The sequence below is a fragment of the Thalassophryne amazonica genome, chromosome 1 (assembly GCF_902500255.1).
Source record: "Thalassophryne amazonica chromosome 1, fThaAma1.1, whole genome shotgun sequence".
NCBI lineage: Eukaryota > Metazoa > Chordata > Actinopteri > Batrachoidiformes > Batrachoididae > Thalassophryne > Thalassophryne amazonica.
This window is the reverse complement of record NC_047103.1, coordinates 110,605,291-110,620,125: the sequence shown is the minus strand read 5'-3', so window position 1 is coordinate 110,620,125 and position 14,835 is coordinate 110,605,291. Positions and strand designations below refer to the sequence as shown.

The 14,835-nt window shown below is 43.1% G+C and overlaps 1 protein-coding gene across 3 annotated transcripts in view; it reads right to left on the bottom strand.

Annotated features, from left to right (window-relative positions):
• slc19a2 (solute carrier family 19 member 2) overlaps window positions 1-14,835 on the bottom strand; it is a 106,710-nt gene that overhangs the window by 7,483 nt on the left and 84,392 nt on the right. The gene's annotated exons all lie outside the window — the stretch shown is intronic.

The window sequence follows — 14,835 nt, the reverse complement described above, 5'->3', positions numbered from 1 at the left end:
CAAACATTTGCCTTCAGCAAAGACGGTGCTGGCTGAATTAGCTTTTCGTCCACCATGCTAAGCTACAGCCACTGAACTCTGCAGCTCACGAGTGTTTGAAGCACGCCGGACCCCCCCCCTCACGGGGATGCTGTAGTACGGAAGCCGCTGCCTGACAAACAGTACACGCGAGTAAGCAAGAAAATGTTTAAAAAAATGCCTTTTAAAAATCGATTCTTGGACATTCTGGATCGATTCAGAATCGTAATAAATAAGAATCGCGATTCGGACGTGAATTGATTTTTTCCGACACCCCTAACGGACAGTTACACACGCACTCAGACATGTACGTGTAGTTCATATTTTTGGAGGCGCGGAAATCTAAAACTTTCACCCACACTGACTGAGGAACAGGATGCAAAAAAAAAAAAAAAAAAAAAAGACTGACAGCTCTGTAGTGCTGAAAATTTGCTCCTGGTGGTCCCTTGTTATTTGGCCACCTGCCATCCATCCATCCATCCATCCATTTTCTTCCACTTCATCCAGAGTTGGGTCACAGAGGCAGCAGCTCAAGCAAAGCCGCCCAGACCTCCCAATCCACACACACCTCCCCCAGCTCCTCCGGGGGAACCCTGAGGTGTTCCCAAGCCAGCTGAGAGACACAGTCCGTCCAGCGTGTCCTGGGTCTTCCACCGGGGCCTCCTCCCGATGGGACGTGTCCGGAACACCTCTCCAGTGAGGCGTCCAGGGGGCATCCGGAAAAGATGCCCGAGCCACCTCAGCTGGCTCCTTTTGACGTGGAGGAGCAGCGGCTCAACTCCGAGCTCCTCCCGAGTGACCGAGCTCCTCACACTATCTCTAAGGGAGCGCCCAGCCACCCTGCGGAGGAAACTCATCTCGGCCGCTTGTACTCGCGACCTTGTTCTTTCCGTCATGAGCCAAATCTCATGACCATAGGTGAGGGTCGGAACATAGATCGATCGGTGAATCGAGAGCTTTGCCCCCCTGCTCAGCTCTCTCTTCACCACGACGGTCCAATACAGCGACCGCATCACTGCAGAAGCTGCACCGATCCGTCTGTCGATCTCACGCTCCATCCGTACCTCACTCGTGAACAAGACCCCGAGATACTTAAACTCCTCCACTTGAGGCAAGGACACTCCACGGACCTGAAGAGGGCAAAGCACCTTTTTCCGGTGGAGAACCATGGCTTCAGATTTGCAAACCGCCCCAGTGCACGCTGAAGGTCCTGATTTGATGAAGCCAACAGAACAACATCATCCGCAAACAGCAGAGATGAGATTCCGGACTCCCTCTACACCCTGGCTGCGCCTATAAATTCTGTCCATAAAGGTAACGAACAGAACCGGTGACAAAGGGCAGCCCTGGCAGAGGCCAACGTGCACTGGAAACAGGTTTGACTTACTACCGGCAATGCGAACCAAGCTCCTGCTGCGGTCGTACAGAGACTGGATAGCCCTTAAGCAAAGGACCCCAGATCCCGTACTCCCGGAGCACCCCCCACAGGGTGACGGGACACGGTCAGACCCCTTCTCCAGATCCACAAAGCACATGTGGACTGGTTGGGCGAACTCCCATGAACCCTCGAGCACCTGATGGAGGGTGTAGAGCTGGTCCAGTGTGCTGCGACCAGGACAAAAAAAACAAAACAAATCACACTGCTGCTCTGAATCCGAGGTTCAACTATCTGTCAAATTCTCCTCTCCAGTACTCTGGAATAGACCTTACCGGGGAGGCTGAGCAGTGTGATCCCCCTGTAGTTGGAACACACCCTCTGGTCCCCCTTCTTAAACAGAGGGACCACCACCCCGGTCTGCCAATCCAGAGGCACTGTCCCTGACCGCCATGCAATGTTGCAGAGGTGTGTCACCCAAGACAGTCCCACAACATCCAGAAACTTAAGGTACTCAGGATGGATTTCATCCACCCCAGGAGACTTGCCACCAAGGAGCTTTCTGAACACCTCGGTGACTTCGGCCTGGGTGATGGATGAGTTCACCTCTGAGTCCCCGGTCTCTGCTTCCTCTTTGGAAGATGTGACGGTGGGATTAAGTCAATCCCATCGGCCACCTGCCACACAAACAAAAACAGATTTTATTATTGTTATTTTTTTAAGCCTGCATACAGAGCTGTGCACTATTTTGCACTAGGGATGCACCGATCCACATATTTTCAATTCCGATACGATCCGAATACCTGAATTTGGGTATCTGCAGATACTGATACTATTCTGATACAAGAGCTCTGTTTGCTTTAATATTATTATTAATATGCATATGTCGCAGAAATGAACGAGCAAAGTTTGTCAGCATCTCACCATGTCATTTAGGTCCTTCAGACTTTATTTTGAGTAAATGCTTCAGGGGAGCATTAGCATGGCAAAACCTTTCAGCTTCTGGAGGAGCTCTGCCCCCCATACACCCCACCTTTTTAAGCATTTATTTCAGCTGACCCCCTAATTGCAGCCCTCTTAATCCCCTGCCACTTTAAGCATTTTTTTTTTTAATGTAGAGCTAGTTGACAGTAGGGTTGTACAATATGCCAAATTATCGTATCTCAATACTGTCATATAAATTGTCATGTAAATGTCACTTATATACATGCTGTCCATATTCTTGAGGCGCTTAGGTGGGTTGGGAGAGTTCCCATGCGATAAAAAAGCTTTTCAACCTACCATCCCTGGTTCTCAAGACCAGGTACTTAAGTGGCTCGACTCTCTTTTTTTTTTTTTTTTTAAAGATATTTAGGTGCACCTTGCTAAACACTAGTATTAAAGGAGAAATGCTGCTTTTAATAACCTGGACCTCATTTCTGGCATAAAATATGGTTGTTTACTCACCAATACAAGTTTGGTGTCATTACAAGTCGATAGTTCAAATGATGTGTTCAGTTCAAATCTGAAGCAAACATTTTTCTTCTTCTACTAATGGATTAGAACTTTATGTGGTACACAGCACCAACTACTGGAGAGGAGGAACCTAGCAGTCAATGTGACTCACTAATTTCAAAATGTAGCTCTTTTCAACCAGATGTGTGGTGCTGTGACATGTCAATCATCTATGTCCAATCAGATTTCAGGGGAGTCCAGTGAAACCCCGGCCTCCGCTCTAACTCCACCCATGCCAGGAAGTTTTCAACATCTGACATTTCCTGTTTCACTGCGACTGAAAATTTGGCACTTCCTCTTTGAGCTTGCCACTGATTTCCTACGAGATTCCATGGGATCTTGTCTGTCAATCCAGGAAGTGTTTGACATTTGAACATTTCCTGTTTTATTGTGGATTTGAAATTTGGCACTTCCTGTTTAGTTCACCCTGTACCATGAGTACATATCGTATCATTATTATTGATTTTATGTGAGGATATTTTGTATCACCAGTTATACAGCTTCGTGATAACGTGGTATAGTGGAGGATTTTCTGCAAAAGAAGACCTGAAAGTTCAGCTACAATTTGCCAGAAAGTACACACCGGGCGCGACGCGAGCGACTGCAGCCACAGGTTGCCATGTAATCCCTATGTAAGGACGCGTTTTGGCGCCAAACCGCGCAGCGTGACACGATGGAGGCGAGTGAAGCGACGCGAGTGAAGCGATTTTGAGCATTTTGCGCGTTTGTAGCGCGATAATGCGTCGCCTCACGTCGCGTTGCCCTCCTCCCCAAGTTCAAAAATCTGAACTTTTTCGTCTCGTCACGCCGCGATGACCAATCAGGGACTGAATATGTAGTGACGTGGAGATGTCTGGAGTTTGACTGAAGATGTGAACATGTCCTGTATCTGGTAGCAGCCTGTGAGCAGGACTTATGTCTCTTTTGTCCTTTATTTCACAATCATGACAAGAGTTGTTGGAGCGAACAGCAGCACCACAGCAATGGGGAGCGGAGTTTCTTTTTATTTTTATTTTACGTGCGCGCACAAATCGTCCTGGAGATTATTTTACTTATTAACTACACACCTGTATAAAGCAAATGGTGACTGGTTTCTAAACACAATTAGGACAGAGTTTTTGGAGCGAGCAGCAGCCCTACTTGCAGCAGCGGGGAGCGGAGCTTTTTCCTTTTTTTTTTATGTGCGCGCGCGAATCGTCTGTAGAGAATATTTTATTAATTAACTACACAGATGTGACTGGTTTCTAAACACAATTATGACAGAGTTTTTTGGGGGAAGAGCCAGCTGCAGCTTTTTTTTTTTTAATTGTTTATATGTGCGCGCGTGAACGGGACAGTTGGTCCTCAAACTGGGTCCCGCAGCGGTGGAAGGACCGCTGAAAGCGGCCGTCACCCAGACACAGCTCCTGCAGCAAATAATAATACTCTCTGTATTGGGAGCTTTTCACCAACAACTCGCTCCGTGTGATCAAGGTCCATCATGTTAGCTTGACTGACAACCGGAGCCGGCGAGCGGAATGGAAGCTCCTCCTATTTGATGACGCACCGGGGCGAATTTTTGCAGCGAAAGTCCACCCAAGCAGAGCGACACCCCGGGCGAAGGAGGCGCGTCCGTCGCCTGGCGACCCACGCGAATTTGTAGCGTCTGATCGCGCCCGGTGTGAACGCGGCATAAGGCTCACTATAATGCAGTTAATGCATTACTCCTTCATGGGGAGCCTTACAACTTTTCAGCCTACCCTCGTACATCTAAGATGTAAACCTAGATGTGATGTTTTGGTGAAAGAAGTACTTTTATTTCTTTTTTGGTGGTTTCTTGTGACATTTTGAAAATGCAGAAATGTACTCCTTCCGCAAAACAGTACATGTACTTGTACGCAATCAATCAAATCTTGATTGATGAAAAACAGCAGATCTTGGAAAAGAAGCATAGACTTTATAGAGAAAAGACAGCACTCTCTCTCCCTCTCATTTCCAGTTTTCATTTCATTCGAGTTTTAGTGACATGGGAAACATACGTTTACAGTGTCAAAGCAAGTGTTACATAGAACAAAAATTAAGAACATGTACAAGAAGTTAACAATATTCTACAGTAAATAAATGTGTAAACAGGAGATGTGTGATTGAAATAATAGTAAAAATTGCGCATTTGGTGTAAAAATATACTATCCTATAAAATGTGTTATATTTTATATTATAATTTGGTTTAGTCTAATAGGGTTTGTGTTTGGTGGCTCTGCTTGTGTTTATGTAGAGTCCCAGAACCAGCTGGCTGAGGGGGCATCTCTTTATGGTCTCTCTGTGGATCAGGGCATATTGGGGTCACTTTTTAAGGTGGTCATAAAATTTAATTGCTCTCTTTTGAACTTTAATAAGGGCCCCTTCACACAAAGTACGAATAAGTACAAATCAGGGTGAATCACGGCGAAACAGCTTGTAAGAGCGAACCACGAAAACATCGAGCCGAGGTCGGGAGGGACACATGATTGGGCAGGCGTGAACAATCACAGTGGGAACACAGTGCGAACAGCTGGAGAGCGTGGAACGACATCGCGCAGCTGCTGTGGCAAAAAATAAAAAGTACATACCACCCACGGGATTCGAACCTGCAATTTACAAAAGTTCTGACTGCCAGACAGAAACTTTACGACTGCGCTACCATCACTGTCCTATTAAAAAAAAAAAAAAAACCCACATCATAAAAACACCACATTTTACTGAATTCCTCTTATCAAGTGAACAATACAAGTATGAACCATCTGTTCCTCTGTAGATGACCCTGTCTGGCCTGACACACCGCGTGTCCTGTGGACGGTGCACCGTAGGACAGACACCAGTTTATGTGGAACAGAGCTCACGTAGGTGATATGACATTCAGATTGGCCACTGCATGTTATGATCTGACAGTCCGTTTCACCTGCGACAGCCTGTCAATGCGCGCTCGCTGCAGCCCATCGCAACAGCAATATACAGGGCTGTGAAATGAAAATTGTGAAATCCGAGGAAAAGTTGCAGGGGGACTGGGGGGGGGGGGTGTACAGCTCCCCAGGAACCGTGGTCTAGGGCTCTGTGGGGCCCCAGAATTAAATTTTTATCTAATGGCCCAGTCACACGGCACTTAATGAAGGGTGACGAAGCCCTGACGAAACAAGAAATCTGGACTTTCGTTGACATCATTTAACCTTCGCCCAGCTTCGTTCCTGCAGCGGGCGCTTCGTCAGGATTTTTAAACTTGAAAAATTTGAACGAAGGGCAACGAAAACCTCAGTTCATCTGTGTTTCGTTTTGCTGTCGTTCTTGACGTTTTTAATTGTTTTTGTGAGCGCTGAGGCTGCTGCTGCGTTCATGTACCGTCGGAAATCACAGGGCAAACTCAGCCTGCTTGCTTGGATTTTTTTTTTTATCTGTGTGGGGGCAGCTTCAATGGGCTCAGGCACATTACATAGGCCAGAATTAATCTTTTGCGTGGATATAATTAATTATTTTGCCACAAGCAACTGTTGAATTTGAAACAAGGAAAAAGTTGTGTAATTTCTGACGGTACTTGAATGCACCATCTGTGGCAGCAGGAGCTCGTGCGTGCGCTTATTATTTTGTATTAAATATAACAATATGAGTGGAGGAATGAAAATCCAGTCCTTCTGTACATGTGGCAACAGGCAGATGAATCAAAATGATGATATAAAGAGCTGTTCTGGAAGGCAGAATTCACGTTGTGGATCAGTGATCAGCTGGTGGAAATAACCTCACGGGTCAATGCGCGCATTCACACGCACTGATTAATTTACTGCTCTGATATATTCAATCATCTTTACACTTATATTTATTCTCCCTTTTGACAGTTTTCTGTTATAAATCAATATATATGTCTTAGAACATAATACTGTGATACAGCAGTGACCATGGAACACTATTTTTATTTATTTATTTTTTTTAAATTGGAGCACGACAGAGCACGCATCGTGTCGACAGACAGTGTGGATTCTGATGATGATGGAGATGATCCCTCTTTTGTTCTGGACAAGGAACCAGAGCAGGTGGTCCATCAACATCTCCACAGATTCTGTTTGCCGTTTCTCCAGGACTCAGGCGCTATGAGCTCTGTTCCAGCACTGAGTGTTGGAGCAGACACGCTCTGCTCCAGCAGTGGCTCCAGGAGCGTTTTGTTGACATCATAAGATTCGGTTTTGTTAAGTTCCTCTTTCGTCCCTTTTGCGATCTTGCTTCGCAAACTGTTTGGTGATAAAAGCTCTTTCGTCCACCTTTTCTCAACGAATTACTTTTTCCCTTCGTTCAGGAATCATCGTGTGCCGTGTAACTGGGCCATAATGATACTTTTTTAGCATCTCCTGGAAGAACAAATCTCAAAATTAGTGGATATTTAAATTATCCTATATTCAACCTTTTATTTGACCTGTCAATGATCATGTTGAAATAACAGAATATGACATGGAAGTAGGACCTGGAATGATTTTCCTTTTAACTGTAAACCAAATTATGCATCAACTCAGAACAATTAAACTACATGAAATTTATGAAGACTGAAAAGACTGTTACAGCATTTCAAAAACCACAGCTAAAGCTTGTAGAACATTTGGAAAATCATGGTAAAATATCAATAACATACCTTATAGTAAAAAGTCACATATTCTTGTGTAAATTCATGCAGCCTAAATCCATTCAAAGCCACAATGTCTTTTTTACAATCAAAGAGTCTAGATTAGTGAAAAAAAGTCACATAATCTTGTCTAAAATCCTGTTTGAACAGCAGAATGTTTATTTTCCAGGGAGAGAAAAATTCTTACCGTGTTTTCTGAGAGAACACACTTTTCCTGTTTCTTTTATTTTTCAGGTGTGTTGATGAAGCCAGTGACAATTCCACGGATTCTTGTCCTTATAAGACTTTTTGAAACAGTCTTTCTCGCCATCTTCTCTCTGTGCGACATCGGTCTGTGACACAGACATGTTGCACAAATCTTTTAAAAACTTGAAAGCTCTAAAAGTTCGGGATATCCACATGCTAAGTTTAGCTTAAGTGTGGCACAGGAGCCACACAGCGTCGCCGCAGCAACCAACCAGTCCTGCTTTACGACAACTGTCGTAACAGCTATGCTTTGAGTGGCATTTTTCCTCCGCGAAACTCCGCGGATCCAAGGAAACTGATTTGTATCTGTACCACACAGATCAGTGTCTGCAGACTTATAAAGCTTACATGATGTCGTAAAAAAAGAGAATGCTTTGCGATAAGCATTTTAAAAACACAGTGATGTTCGCGATTAAAGAGTACATCACTAACCCCCCCATGATGAAATCCACGGAATACCGCTGATCCGCGGAGTTTTCACAGCCCTGAATATATGTTTTTTATGTATGCCCACACGAGGACAGCAAGCAGACACACGTGTCACAGTGGACAGTTGTTAGGTCATGTCTGTCCAAATACGATACGTGTTCCCCAGCCATGACGTCCAGAACCACAGCTCCCTGTCCATCCAGTGCACACACCAACGTGTCACTCTGATTATTTTTTACTTTTTAGTGTAATTGTGTATGTAGGTAGTGTAGTAGTTATTTATATACCTGTCCTGGCTGTGGTCTCTGTGTTTTTAATGTGACACCTTATGTGCACTAAGCCCGTTAATTGTCAGTGAGTCTCTGATCAGCAGCTGGGAGGTGGCTCGCTGTGTGCGCTCTGACGTGGCTGGCTGCTCAATCTGTACATCCATATCAGCAGTTCATGCAATTGTACCTGGTCAGGCTGGGATTTGAACAGATGATCCTCTGGTCTCAAGCTCAACGCTTAACCACTCGACCCTCACCTCCCCTAAGGGAGGAGGGATTCATCAGGGATTTCTCAGTCGATCATATTGCAGGCATATGAATTTCATGGAGGCAGAGGACAATAATTTGCAGCTTTTGCACACAGATCATGATTCATGTTCATCAATAAGGTGAGAAACCAGACCAGATTTTAATCCAAATATACTTTAGAACTGAACACTGTATTTGCCCAAGTAGAAATAATAGTAAGATTTGTCATGTCATGTCACTGATGTTTGGATGGTGCTCCTCTTCGTGTTCACACTAAATGTGGCTACTGCCAGTTTTACTATGGAAATCAAAAACCTGTTGTTTTAGGGCAGCACAGTGCCTTCTGTCGTGAACTTGAGTGCTATATACTTCATGTGCTTTTTTTAAAAACTTCTGACAATTATGCCATACGTCTGAGACAAATATGTTGAGGGGTATCAGGTAAAAAAAACTGTCCAGGTGGGTCACACAGTGTGTCGTCCTGGGTGAGTTCACTCCTTTAGAGAGCAGACTCACTTCTTTCGGATAATTGTCAGTGCCAATTGTGAAAAGTCTCTTAAGTAACTATGCTGAGGTGCAGGCTTCTTTGATTTCAGCTCTGTTCAGAATTTGAATACATGCTCTTCCACAGTAGTTGTGTGGTTTAAGGATACATAAACCATCAGTGCTTCTTCACAATGTTTGCTCTGAGTGCTGATTGAGAAGTGTAGAGAAAGCCAAAGTGAGCTGCATCATATGTTTGAGTCGTGGTTTCTAGATTAGACTACTGCAATGTTTGATTTTCTGGTTTACCGCGGTCCAGCATTAGGGGTCTCCGATTGGTTCAAAATGCTGCTGCTGGACTCTTGACAGAAAGCAGAAAATTCGAGCAGATTACACCCATTTTGGTGTCTCTTCACTGGCTTCCTGTCTCTGTTTCGCTATTAACTTATAGCATTATTCATGGAATAGCACCTCCATACTTCTTGCTTGCCTCTACTGTAGGGTTGCCAACTCTCTGAAAAATAAATAAGGGACACCTCACCGCCAGTGCCGACCGGCCGACTGACCATTGCCTTCACCCTTCCCAGCGTCTGTGTGAAACGATTTTTAACCATTTGACTGTTGACTTGACCCTGAATTTAGGTAGATGCATACATGCATTTGTTCTGATATGAACACGTGGAAAACAAATTATTATTTAGCAATTTATTTTTAGTGCAAAATAAATTTTCACTCACAATTTCAATATGAGCATTCTGTCTTCTTTAAAAATAAATCTCTGTAGTGCTATTGCTTAACTTAAAATTAACAAAAAAATAGAAAATTTGCATCATCCAAAACAATGTAACAGTGCACATTTACACATTTAGTGTAATAAAAAGTGCAAAAAATAAAGTCTGAAAAGTAAGCAATACTGTTGTCGCGCACCTTTTCCACCCAGCCATTTTCCTTTTCTCATTCTCCCCTGTATTTTTGCATTCTTTTTTGTTTGTTTTTTTTTAAGGAGGAGGAGTAACGACGTTACAGACATTGCTGTCCGTAGACATATCTGCAGTGCCAGTGTCGGTATCGATATCAGCCATGCTGCTTTGTTATTGTCGTCCAGCGACCGTCGTCGGCTCATGACGTCGGTATCTTCTTGCGAGTAGATGTCCCTTGACCAATGAGATAAGAGTGATTCTGTATCGTCAACTCGTGTCTGTCAGCTCATTGGTGAAAAGCAGGAGAAAGGCTGGGATCAAATTTACCGTAAGTTTCCATATAAAGTGCCAGTCAATTCCATTGACATTTTACAGACTTTTGATTCTCACAGAAATACGGGACAAACTGCGTCTCGTTTCAGGTCAATACGGAACGCACACTTTTATTTCCAAATAAGGGACGATTCCGTTTTTTAAGGGACGGTTGGCAACCCTACTCTACTGGTGGTTGGCTCTCACTGAAGTATTGTATCGCTTCCTGTTCCGGAGCACAGCGGTGTTTTGCTGTATCTGTTAGCTGTAAATCTGCGCAGTTAGATTGATCTAGTTACCTAGATAACGATTTGTTTCACAGTGTAATCTTCACGTGGCTTAACTAAAGCACTCCCTCTGCTGAATCACCTCTAAATTATTTACACATTATTCACTTTGTGTGTTTTTAGGAATCCGCTAGCTTAGCGCAGCTACTAGCTCTTAGCCGGTTTAGCATGGCGGCTTCTCCTGTCTCTCCCGCACTTTTCTGCTCTGGGTGTGAAATGTTTAGTTATTCCTCGGCCTCCTTTAGCAGTAATGGTACTTGTAATAAGTGTAGCTTATTTGTAGCTTTGGAGGCCAGGCTGGGCGAATTGGAGACTCGGCTCTGCACCGTGGAAAATTCTACAGCTAGCCAGGCCCCTGTAGTCGGTGCGGACCAAGGTAGCTTAGCCGCCATTAGTTTGCCTCTGGCAGATCCCGAGCAGCCGAGAAAGCAGGCCGACTGGGTGACTGTGAGGAGGAAGCGTAGCCCTAAACAGGAGTGACATGTTTAGCCGCATGTTCTCCTTGAATTGCTGGCTGTCTGAGTTGTGTCCAAAAAATGAGGTGGGCTTCATAGATAATTGGCAAAGCTTCTGGGGAAAACCTGGTCTTGTTAGGAGAGACGGCATCCATCCCACTTTGGATGGAGCAGCTCTCATTTCTAGAAATCTGGCCAATTTTCTTAAATCCTCCAAACCGTGACTATCCAGGGTTGGGACCAGGAAGCAGAGTTGTAGTCTTACACACCTCTCTGCAGCTTCTCTCCCCCTGCCATCCCCTCATTACCCCATCCCCGTAGAGACGGTGCCTGCTCCCAGACCACCAATAACCAGCAAAAATCTATTTAAGCATAAAAATTCAAGAAGAAAAAATATAGCACCTTCAACTGCACCACAGACTAAAACAGTTAAATGTGGTCTATTAAACATTAGGCCTCTCTCTTCTAAGTCCCTGTTAGTAAATGATATAATAATTGTTCAACATATTGATTTATTCTGTCTTACAGAAACCTGGTTACAGCAGGATGAATATGTTAGTTTAAATGAGTCAACACCCCTGAGTCACACTAACTGCCAGAATGCTCGTAGCACGGGCCGAGGTGGAGGATTAGCAGCAATCTTCCATTCCAGCTTATTAATTAATCAAAAACCCAGACAGAGCTTTAATTCATTTGAAAGCTTGACTCTTAGCCTTGTCCATCCAAATTGGAAGTCCCAAAAACCAGTTTTATTTGTTGTTATCTATCGTCCACCTGGTCGTTACTGTGAGTTTCTCTGTGAATTTTCAGACCTTTTGTCTTAGTGCTTAGCTCAGATAAGATAATTATAGTGGGCGATTTTAACATCCACACAGATGCTGAGAATGACAGCCTCAACACTGCATTTAATCTATTATTAGACTCAATTGGCTTTGCTCAAAATGTAAATGAGTCCACCCACCACTTTAATCATATCTTAGATCTTGTTCTGACTTATGGTATGGAAATTGAAGACTTAAGAGTATTCCCTGAAAACTCCCTTCTGTCTGATCATTTCTTAATAACATTTACATTTACTGTGATGGACTACCCAGCAGTGGGGAATAAGTTTCATTACACTAGAAGTCTTTCAGAAAGCGCTGTAACTAGGTTTAAGGATATGATTCCTTCTTTATGTTCGCTAATGTCATATACCAACACAGTGCAGAGTAGCTACCTAAACTCTGTAAGTGAGATAGAGTATCTCGTCAATAGTTTTACATCCTCATTGAAGACAACTTTGGATGCTGTAGCTCTGAAAAAGAGAGCTTTAAATCTGAAGTGCCTGACTCCGTGGTATAACTCACAAAATCACAGCTTAAAGCAGATAACCCGTAAGTTGGAGAGGAAATGGCATCTCACTAATTTAGAAGATGTTCCCTTAGCCTGGAAAAAGAGTCTGCTGCTCTATAAAAAAGCCCTCCGTAAAGCTAGGACATCAAACTACTCATCACTAATTGAAGAAAATAAGAACAACCCCAGGTTTCTTTTCAGCACTGTAGCCAGGCTGACAAAGAGTCAGAGCTCTATTGAGCCGAGTATTCCTTTAACTTTAACTAGTAATGACTTCATGACTTTTTTTGCTAATAAAATTTTAACTATTAGAGAAAAAATTACTCATAACCATCCCAAAGACGTATCGTTATCTTTGGCTGCTTTCAGTGATGCCGGTATTTGGTTAGACTCTTTCTCTCAGATTGTTCTGAGTTATTTTCATTAGTTACTTCATCCAAACCATCAACATGTCTATTAGACCCCATTCCTACCAGGCTGCTCAAGGAAGCCCTACCATTATTTAATGCTTCGATCTTAAATATGATCAATCTATCTTTATTAGTTGGCTATGTACCACAGGCTTTTAAGGTGGCAGTAATTAAACCATTACTTAAAAAGCCATCACTTGACCCAGCTATCTTAGCTAATTATAGGCCAATCTCCAACCTTCCTTTTCTCTCAAAAATTCTTGAAAGGGTAGTTGTAAAACAGCTAACTGATCATCTGCAGAGGAATGGTCTATTTGAAGAGTTTCAGTCAGGGTTTAGAATTCATCATAGTACAGAAACAGCATTAGTGAAGGTTACAAATGATCTTCTTATGGCCTCAGACAGTGGACTCATCTCTGTGCTTGTTCTGTTAGACCTCAGTGCTGCTTTTGATACTGTTGACCATAAAATTTTATTACAGAGATTAGAGCATGCCATAGGTATTAAAGACACTGCGCTGCGGTGGTTTGAATCATATTTATCTAATAGATTACAATTTGTTCATGTAAATGGGGAATCTTCTTCACAGACTAAGGTTAATTATGGAGTTCCACAAGGTTCTGTGCTAGGACCAATTTTATTCACTTTATACATGCTTCCCTTAGGCAGTATTATTAGACGGCATTGCTTAAATTTTCCCATGATGCACTGAGTGTTTCTTTCTCTTTTGGCTCTGTATGCACCACTCTGCATTTAATCATTAGTGATTGATCTCTGCTCCCCTCCACAGCATGTCTTTTTCCTGGTTCTCTCCCTCAGCCCCAACCAGTCCCAGCAGAAGACTGCCCCTCCCTGAGCCTGGTTCTGCTGGAGGTTTCTTCCTGTTAAAAGGGAGTTTTTCCTTCCCACTGTCGCCAAGTGCTTGCTCACAGGGGGTCGTTTTGACCGTTGGGGTTTTTACGTAATTATTGTATGGCCTTGCCTTACAATATAAAGCGCCTTGGGGCAACTGTTTGTTGTGATCATCACACATCCACCATCGGGGATGTGTGATGATGTGCGCAATCTGAGTGTACAATTGGAATTGGTTCTCCATCACATGGTTTTCCAAAATCCAATCGTAGGGCAGATTTACCTCACGTGATATTTGGAAAGATCATTTTCAGGAGTGCTATCTTACTAGTTGGCCTGTTTGAATAGCACCCTAATTGCTCCAATTGCATTTTTTGAACTTGAAAATTCTTGTCTGTTATAAAGTTAATCAATATGAGGACAAAGCTTCAGCTTTTAGCTCATACCTTTTTTGTTATGGGTCCAAAAAAGAACATTTTATTCAATAAAAAAAATAATAAATAAAAACATTAAAATATATATATATATATATATATCGGCTGATTTATCGGCTATCAGCAAATCGGCCGATTTATCGATTGGCATTTTTTCATCCAAATATCGTTATCGGCATCAGTCTAAAAAAAATCCATATCGGTCGGGCTCTACTGCAAAGTGAAACTCACAAGCTGGGGAGAATATCATATTTATACACACACGTGTTTAAAATAATAGCAGTGTGTTTAAAAAAGTGAGTAAATCTCAAAATTCTCATAATAGCTTTTATATACAAGTATATACTCGTAACAGCTGAGTGGATCCTTGTCATTTGTTTGGTGTTTTGTATGTCACGTGACATGGATTATTCATCCCATTTGTGTTGCACTGCATTTAGCATGCAATTTGGTTCTATACGTTTTGTACCATTGCATGCTGCCAACCCCACCCACTAGTGGAGGCTCCGTTTAGCTAACATGCAAAGTTTGTTTTGCTGACAGATGATGATTTGAAGGAGCTAACTGACAGTGCTAATTAAAAAAAAAACAAATCCACTCCACTGTAAGCCATCTGGAGGCATGAAGAGATGTTAGGATGAAAAGCTGACGA